Source organism: Bison bison, unplaced genomic scaffold, assembly GCF_000754665.1.
Source record: "Bison bison bison isolate TAMUID 2011002044 unplaced genomic scaffold, Bison_UMD1.0 scf7180017864518, whole genome shotgun sequence".
Lineage (NCBI taxonomy): Eukaryota > Metazoa > Chordata > Mammalia > Artiodactyla > Bovidae > Bison > Bison bison.
Window position 1 is genome coordinate 4,032,964 of NW_011495071.1, and position 8,942 is coordinate 4,041,905.

Genomic DNA, 8,942 nt, shown 5'->3' on the forward strand with positions numbered 1-8,942 from the left:
CTCTTTCAAGCCCCTCTGCATGCTACCGAGATGGGGAAAGAAAAGGAAGGCGTCTTTGTCCCCTCCCTGCCCAGAAACCAATTTCTGGTGAAAACATCCCAGGGAGGAAACAGAGGTCACCGGTTTTTATCTGTGAATCTGACTGCTGGTGTTTTCCCTGTAGGTATCGATGGCCAGGAAAACATATCACAGACAGAACCAGAAACAGCCCCGGTGTGTCCACCTCCTCCCCACCTGGATGCCACCAGCCCAGAGTGTCAGACACTCTAATTGGATTATTGCTGTTTCTCCAGCTGTCTCAAGGTGTCTCTCAAATAGCTCTAAAGCCACAGACAAAGGCAAATGAAAGAGGCACAGAAGGAGGTGGAGAAGGACACAGGTCTCCTTCTTCTGGTCCTCCTGCAGCAGCCACTCCCTTCTTGTCTCCGGCCAAGGAGGCAAGAGCAGGCCCCCAACAGGAGGTCTCCACTTCCCGCCTGGCCTGCAAATCCCTATGGACTTGGGGCCCCGCCTGTAGGCAGTGGGTGCTGAAACCGGGCAGGAGACAAGGACAGGAGGGGCAGGGTTGAGAATAGGGTGGGGTGGTGGTTCCTGATGTTCTTCAGCTTAATTCAATAACTTTAACTCAACTGGGTATGGAAAGTAGTGACTCCCCCTGGACACCGGGCTTCAGGCTGGGAGGTGGGAAGGAGTCCCTGAATGCCAGAGGTTCCCAGGCTCATGGGCTGAGGTGCCCAAATGTACGAGAACAAACCACACGTTCTGGGAGCCTCGGGAAAGCAGACTTGATGCTAGCCTGGGGAGGTCTGGGAAAAGAAAGCTTTGCGGATGTGCCGCTCCTGCACGATGTTTGCTTGGGGAGAAAGATGGCAAGAGGAATGGTCCAGACAGAGAAGCAACAGATGGAAGGTACTGAGGGGGGCACCCCTGGTGTAGTGGCATGTTTGGGGTACTTTAACCCAGAAGATATTGTGGGGGCCAAAGGGGTGCTGAGAGGAGAGACAGAGAGGCCCTGAAGAGAAGCTGTAGCAGCCAAGCAAGACCTGGTCCCCCAGGCTGAGGAGCCCGCCTTTCTTTTTTGTGCCGTAGGGAGTTGGGAATGACCTAGAAGATGTTGAGTGATGGGATTAGAATGATATTCTGGAGGACAATTCTGCTCCCTTTTGGCATGTGCTCCCTAGTTCTTTATCCCTCCCATGTGGCTTGCCAGAAAAAAGCTAGGAGCACAAACATAGCACCATGCGTGACTTAGGAGAAATCCAGAGCCGTGGCATGAGCCTCTTTACTTCCTGTGGCTGGACTTGTGGACAATTTCAGCAAAGCTCCAATGAGCGGGACACAGACAGCAGAATGGCTTTTCCTGAGGATGCTTGATCAAGCACCAGCCCATCCTTGTCCTGGCCATGCTGACTTTCAGTTATGTGGGTTTCATAATAACCCAGCCAAATATACACATGCCTAGGGAATCTGCACGTAAAGGACGATGAGGACAAGAGAGGTATGTGGTTGATTGGGAAGGCTTCCCGACATTGCGGCTTTGTGATGGAGATATCATAGATGAAGCTTTCCAGGTGGCTCAGAGGTAAAGGAACCCCCCTGCCAATGCAGGAGATGCAGGTTCCATCCCTGGGTGGGGAAGATCTTCTGAAGGAGGAAATGGCAACCCACACCAGTATTCTTGCCTGGAGAAGCCCAAGGACAGAGGAGCCTGGTGAGTTACAGTCCACGGAATCACAAAAGGGTCAGACACGACTTAGCAACTAAACAACATCACAGATGAATGATTTAGCAGGAGGTAACAGAGAGAGGCACTTCAGGAAGAAGGCTCATCAGAGCTGAGGACAGTTGGTGTGACTGGTGGGTGGGGTGGGGAGAGCTTGATTTGCTGGGAGGAGGGAGAGGAGGGTAGGTTTCATGGATATGAATTCTGGGTGATGGAAGACCCCAGAACGACTTGTCAATAATGGGCCACGTCAACCCATCCTCCAGAGTCCTTCCTCCTCCGCCTCCACCCAGAGTACAGGCAACCCCTAGATTTAGTTCCCTTGGGACACAGCCTTGCAGATGGATAAGAGTAGACTCCCGACTGATGGATACAGATTAGTTATTGCATCCCCTGGGGTGGTTGGCAAGGACAGGAAAGGTGTTCTGAGCAGGGCAGGTGGCCCCGCTGAGCTGAGTAATGGAGATAATACATGTGTATTAATTCTGTGGTTAGGCCCAAGAGCTGTGTGATAACCTGTGCTCTCTATATGTTGGCAATGAACCTACGCTGGCAAGCTGAGAGCCAGGATTGGGTTTTAGATGTCTTCTGAATACTCAGAAATGTCTTTCAACAGCATGGCTTACTAGAAAATACTTTCTCTGATGAAAGCAGCAAATTCCACTTGCTTGAATAGCTATGTAAGAAAATTAGCTTAACAACTACTTCGTGCTTTACTTTTTAAAGAAAAAGCCATTCATTCTCTTCAATGTTCACAGAATTCTTTGAATATTTCAAGGTAGATATGGTTATACCCATTTTACAGATGAGGAAACTAAAGTTCAGAGAGGTTAAATAATTTCCCCTAAATCCCACAGCTCCTAATCATAGAGTGAAGATAATCCCTGGTCTTCTGAGGCTAAATCAAATGCATTTTCAGCCACAGGCACAGTCCTGATGAATACCAGTTCCTCCCCATCTGGATGCAGGATAGTCTGGATACTAGGATCCAATATCTGATGCTTATTGCAGGGTTTCCTAAGGGCTTGGGTCTTTAGCGCTGATGAAAGCCAGATTCCAGCCGCCAGCCGTAGGAGAAACCTGCAGGCGTTCCAGCCAACCCAGAGACCTAGAAAGAAAACCCAAGCATTCTTAACCTTTAAAAAGATCTTAGCCTGTGGACAGATAAATTAACTCCGGGGCTCTGGGGAGATTAAACCTTATTTTATGGTTTGCTTGTTAAAAACGCATAACTCCAAATCTCACCAGAGATTGCAATTAAGATAGCACGGGGCTAAAGCTATATGAGAAGTATTATTTACTCCTGGCTCCCCGCAAAGTCCAAAACGACAATGGGCTTTTCCATTTCGTAACCTGCAGTCTATCTGAAGCCACCTGCCTTTGTACCTAAAGTGCTTTAGGACACGTGCTTCTCCTCTCCAAGTAGCTGCTGCCATGGTTCTGTTATCCTTTGTGGTTGCCCAAAGTAACCATAAAAACCCAACTTAAAACAAAGTTTCCAGGGCGTTAATGTTCAAGAGACACCAAGAACACTTTTTACCATCTGCTCCTCTATGGTTCCCACCTGAGGGGCTCTTTTCCTGTGTTCTGCTTTGAATGCCTGAATTGTACAAGCCCCAAATAGCTCCCTGATTTCTAGCAAAGTCCAAGGAAAAGCCAGGTCACCCCATAGCAGACGGATCTCACTAAAATATGCCCAAGAGAGAATCATTACGCATTTTCTCATATACCCCTGTTAGACAGCTCATGTAAGAAGGGCACACAGATTTTCTGTCCTGAATTTCTGTGAAAAGGTAGTTTGTTTATGCCAAAACACCACTCAGAACTGTTTTGGACTCTTTCTGGGACCCCTGTTACCTCTTGGGATGAGTGATTCATTTCCCTCCCCTGCCCCATCATCTGTATGGATAGAAGAGATATAGAAGGAAGGATAGCATGTCTCTAAAAAATTCTATCCTAGGTAACATGGTGCAGAGAAGGTCTTTCTCAAATTTGTCTCATTCATCTTAAGACTCACCTGGGACCAATTCCAGAGGTACTCAGCCAGGTGATTGTCATGATCAGGTAAATTTGCAGACACTAGTATAGTGGAGAGAACACTTAATGGGGAGTTAGGAGAACTAGATTTTAGCCCATCTTTACTTCCTACTAACTGATCTTCATCACCATAATGTCTTGCTGGTTGTTAAATTCTTCCTTGTAAAAGAAGGAGCTACTGTAATTAAACATGTTAAGCATGATCTAATTGCCTTGTAAGCATCAACTCTGTAGAGGAGCCCAAGGTCACACAACTAGTAAAAGGCAGGACCAAGATTCAAAGTGAGGTCTGCGGGACTCAAGTGCCCAGCTTTCTAACCACAGTGTGCTGCCCTCTCCAAGTGGGCCCTCTCAGTTCTGTTCTCCTGTCAGTTTCTTATATTTTTTTTTGTTTATTCATGCAGTCGTGTCCGACTCTTTTGTGACTGTAGCCAGTCAGGCTCCTCCGTCCATGGGATTTCCCAGGCAAGAATACTGGAGTGGGTTGCCATTTCCTTCTCTAGGGGATCTTTCCAACCCAGGGATTGAACCTGAGTCCCCTGCTTGCCAAGCGAATTCTTTACCACTGAGCCACCTGGGAAGCCCGTGAGAATTTCTTACAGGCAAAGGAAAGACTTTACACATTACATGAGAAATAGACCTTCCATCCCAACTCGTTCTCTTTCTGTCCATTGGGTTAATACCCCAGCCCCCTAATGCCACGAAAACTCTGGCCCAGCCCCGTATTATTTTCCCCTCCTCTGGTGATGATCTGGGGCTGATTTGGCCAAACTTCTAAGTCTGTTGCCTAGCAAGTCCCAGCACATCTGGAGCCCTGCTGTTGTCTCAATTGCACAGCTGTCTGCAGCAAAGATGCAGTCATCAGAAAGCTGCTGCCCAATGGAAATCCGGAGAACAATCTTTATATGGATCAGCTCTTTATACCTTTGTGTGGATTTCACTTCTCACTCACAAAGACAACGGGCGAGTTTGCAGAGTTCACACTGAGATGTGAGTGGCTTTATAACCAGCATGAGGAAGATTTTCCACAGAAAAACCTCTTCTCTCCTGGTGACAAACCTGAATTTTTGCTAAGGGGGGAAAAAAAGCTCTCTCTCCAAGAGCATTTGTATGGACCCAAGGGCTTTGAAATGGAAAAAAGCTAGAAGATTTCTCTGAGGCAAAGAGACACCACCAAATAGCACAGGCCCCAAATCTAGGTTTTGTAGACATGCACAGTAAGAGTTTCCAAAAGTTTAAGGAGATAGAGCCAATTTGAAGTGTTGTGTGTGTGTGTGTGTGTGTGTGTGTGTGTGTTAATGCCATAGGATAGGAGATATTGTTTGGGGGTGGGGAAGATTGAAACCTGCAGTGAAAGGAAATGAAAACCCAAAATCTCTTCTGGAGGTGTGGCTAAAAACCAGAAAATAAGAAGAAGAAGAAATAAAAAAGAAAGCAAAACCGAGCAGTTTTATTTAGCTCTCCGAGGAGAGAAATGCCGCAAAAAAGAAGGTGACAACAATCAGCCTCGTGATCTCCCATGCTATTAATCAGGCCTCTCCATCAGCTGACAGCCTCCCAGACAAAGGCCACTGATGTTCAAAATGGCTACCACACGCGTGGCAGGAGCCTCAAGTACCTTCTGGATCAAAAAGACCAGTGAAGTCATACTCAAAATAGAACCTCAGAATCTCAAAACTGGATGGGACCTTAGAAGTCTTCTGGCCCAACCCCCTCATTTTGCAAGTGAGGAAACTGAGGCTCAGCGTTCACAAGACTGGTTGATCAAAACTGGAAACACAGTCCTGATGCTGTTTCCTATCATAGCACACAGACAGCCTAGGCTCTGCGCTGTTATAATAATTTGCACATGGGTCATCTTCCAGAGAATAATGTGGCTCCTCTTGTTTTTTTGGTTTTTTTTTGTACCATGTTATTTGATGAAGTAGTGCTCCTCTATGACTTTTAATCCATTAATGACAGTAGCTATTTTATCCTTGTGTGTTTGGTGTGTGTATTTAGTTTCATGGTGCTTCCCAAATGCAGTTCTCTTTATGTGAAGGCTAAAAGGGTGAGCCAGTGAGCCAGAATGAGGATTCCTTCCCTCCAGGGGTTTTGCCAATGACCTAATTTATTAATTTCACCTCCCTCCCAATTTAGAAACCTGGACACAACTGAAACTCTTCACGTTAGCTGTCAGTGTTGTCACTCACACTTGTATCAATAACCCTGAGCTCTGACAACTTCCCTTATTTTCAGACCTAAATCCTGTCTTATAAATATCACACTCCAGGCAGGGCACCATAGAACAATGATGGCACTTTCCCAGGTGAGGTGACTTTCTTGGCCTCGAGTCTTCACTGCAGCTCCTGAGATGTGTTCTAATCACTGGGAGGCACTGGGGCAGAAGTTTATTGCCCTATTAAATAGTACAGGAAAAGAGGACACCCGTTCCTTTGGCAGATGACCAGGTCCTTCCTTCCAGAGAGGAAAAAATGACGTTGGGGTGGGTTATCAGCTCAATAAGGGGGTTATTGGCCATAGGACCCCAAAATAAGGGGAATCCATCCCAGTGGAGGAGATCAGACCATCTTCATGAATCTGTACAGTGTTGCCATTTATAAGCATCTTTCATTTGCATTGTTGCACTGATCACCAGGATAGCATCTAGGATTTTTCCTGCAAGTTAGAATACTGGATAATGTTCCCTGTGATAAATTTCATATCTCCCATTGTACAGATGAGGAAACTGAGGACTGAAGAGGAGAGGTCATTTGGACAAAGCTGATATTCAAATTCAGATCTTTCTACTCCCACCTCTAAATTACTCATTCAATGTGGATTTCCCTCACATCCCGACAAATTAGTTCAGGCAAAAGTGAGGTTCTTTGTTTCATTCATTGATCCAATGTGTGTTTGATTAATGTTAACAAAATGCCGTGACATAAAACATGGCCTAAGTCTCAGAACCACAGTGATCACTAGCTTACTTACCCTCTGGACTCAAAGGAGAATTTTTAGTGCAAACTTGGATGATTATGGATTCCAGGTGGGGATCTGAAAAGATCTCTCAGGAAGAAATTAGTAGAAGGGTTCCAGAAAGCACCCACGTCCTAGTTTCCAGCTTGCCTTATCAAGAGAGGCCTCCTGCTCTTTGCCTTTCACCCTCCCTCCTGTCTGTATGCTTGGCTACCCACACCTCCTCCCTGCAGCCTCCTACGGCCTGTCTCATGCATGCCCCATGCATGTAACACAGTGTCTTTGCACAGGTGCATGCATGGGCAGCCTCAAATCCTTTTGGTGGGTATTGTCCAGCCACATCAACCTTCAACCCCAACACATTTTTGTCCCCAAAGCTCCCTTTCCCTCCTCCAGGATCCTGGTCTGCTAAGAGTAAGCCATGGGGGTGGTATGCATTGCCCTCCAGCCCAAGAACACCCCAGAACAGCTGCCTACCCCTAGGCTAATGTCCCAGTGCCTCCCTCATTTCCCCAGCCCCTTCTCCCTGCATACTCAGCAATCAGTCCAACCTCCGTGTCACACTTTTCCGGAGCTCCCTCTGACAAGTTTATCAAGTTGAGAGATGACACTGTCAACGGGCATAAGAAAATAAAAAAAAGAAAAAAGAAGGAAGACGGGGTGGTGGGGGGTGTGGGGGAAGCCTGGAGCCTCCCTTGATGTTGCAAGGAGAGTTCTGCACTCCCAAGGTCACACGGGTGGGCGAGGAGAGGCAGCCTCATTCTTTACCATCACTTGATTCTTAAGTGAGCATCCCCAGTGGGTGCCTGGTGCAGCTGCCTCCAGCTGCCTTCACTGGGGGTGGGGGTGGGAAGCCCTGGGCTTCAGTGGGAGATTGCTTGGTAAGACAATGGCTGAGCTGATAATGCCAGCAAAGTCATGACACCACGGACCTCTTACAATTTTAAGATCCAATCAACTTTAAAATATTACCATCTAAGGTGGATTTGAGCAGAGGCTCTAGCAAACAATTGATCCTGGTTTATTTACTGAGAGCACCAGGGGCACTCTGCTGAAATATTCATTTGGAAAGGGGCTGGCGTGGGAGGGGAGGGGCTGAGACACATTCAGCTGCCCGCTCTTCCTAAAAGTCCTTTGACAGAATAAGTTTCATTAGGGAAATACAGATGCTATTTTGTGTATATGTGTTTATGCTATTGGCTTCCCAGGTGGCTCAGTGGTAAAGAATCCGCCTGCCAATGCAGGAGACGCAGGAGACTCAGGCTGGATCCCTAGGAAGATCGCCTGGAGGAGGAAATGGCAACCCACTCCAGTATTCTTGCCTGGAGAATCCCAGGGACGGAGGAGCCTGGCGGGCTACAAGTCCATGCAGTTGCAAAGAGTCGGACACAACTGAGCAACTGAGCACACACACATACACACATTTATTTTATATAAAAATTCCAAGAATCAACCAACAGGAGGAACTTGTAAAGATACCTGTCTCCTTTTCTTAGGCCCCTTTTTGGCTCTGCCCTTCACCCAGGAAATGCATATCCTCCAGAAGTTGCTGGGGAACTCTCTCCCCTGGGACTTGGCTCCTTCCCACTTTCTACATTCCTCCCTATGTCAGTGCCTTTCCAGTCATACTCTGGAGCTTCTGCAACCTCAGCCTGGTTGGAGGAAGGTAGCCTGGCCCAAGGACAGTCAGGATGAAGGGTAGGTTGTCCCAATTAACAAAGGCCTTGGAGGCGGGAGGTGAGAGGCTGTGGGGTCAGAAGCCAATACAAATGACTCAAAGCGATTTATGGTTTATCCAGCACCTGTGACAGAACACCACCAGCCTCCTCCCCCACTCAGGGAGGCATCAATAAGATGGGGCTGGGGCTTGCAGTGTGGCCATGAGAAGAAGGACAAAGAAACTACTTCTTTCCTTACGAGCAGAGCTTATTCCTTGCAGTTAATGGGAGGGTGGAGGGCAAGGCCATACCTATGGAAATTCCAGTCACTCAGAACTGGACATTCTGTCCAAGGGGAGGGCTCACCAACTCCCTTGCAAGGGGTGGGGGAGGGGATTTTTTTGTTCACCTTCCTAACAAGAGGATCACAGGGCTCTCCAGTTAGAAGCACTGGTTTCGGGTTTCTGGTGCTGTGTGACAGCCTAGAGGGGTGGGATGGGGTGGGAGGTGAGAGGAGGTTCAAGAGAGAGGGGCCACATATACACCATGTTGATGTATGGCAGAAA